The sequence below is a fragment of the Strongylocentrotus purpuratus genome, unplaced genomic scaffold (genome assembly GCF_000002235.5).
Source record: "Strongylocentrotus purpuratus isolate Spur 01 unplaced genomic scaffold, Spur_5.0 spur5_contig_844, whole genome shotgun sequence".
Classification (NCBI taxonomy): Eukaryota; Metazoa; Echinodermata; class Echinoidea; order Camarodonta; family Strongylocentrotidae; genus Strongylocentrotus; species Strongylocentrotus purpuratus.
Window position 1 is genome coordinate 24,577 of NW_022145551.1, and position 424 is coordinate 25,000.

The 424-nt window shown below is 40.3% G+C and overlaps 1 protein-coding gene across 1 annotated transcript in view; it reads left to right on the top strand.

The window, feature by feature from the left end:
- Positions 1-262: 262 nt before the first annotated feature.
- The window catches only part of LOC100888772, a 5,406-nt gene continuing 5,244 nt past the window's right edge, over positions 263-424 (top strand). Inside the window, exon 1 of the mRNA XM_003726395.3 lies at positions 263-424. This exon is cut by the window's right edge and continues 177 nt beyond it. The gene's annotated coding sequence lies outside the window, so the exon portion shown is untranslated.

Below are 424 nucleotides of genomic sequence, written 5' to 3' on the forward strand. Positions count from 1 at the left end.
ACGCCACACGCAGCCGCGTTCTGTGTTTCTGGGGAATCCCAGTACGGTATAAATACCACTTTCTCTTATCAAGGGCATGACACACTAAAGTAGGGGATTTCCCTTCGGTGGACGTAACAATCGCGGCTCCTGATTGGTCATCAGCAGATTTTTTGTTCACTGATGTCGTTTGTCAATGGAAAAGGCTTCGTTAACTTTACTATATAAAAGCGTGGGAGAAAGTTTCAGGTATCACTTTTTGAAGACTTATTGCAGTGAGCGCTTCAGATCGAGATTTACAAAGCACCAAATCATTTTGAGGACTTAGAAGCTAGTTTGCCATTTTTGTAAAGAGGACTCACTTTCGTTGTTCACCTCGTATATATTTCATTTTACGCCAACGTTTTTATCTTCGATTTGCTTCTCGCAATTATTATTTATATGA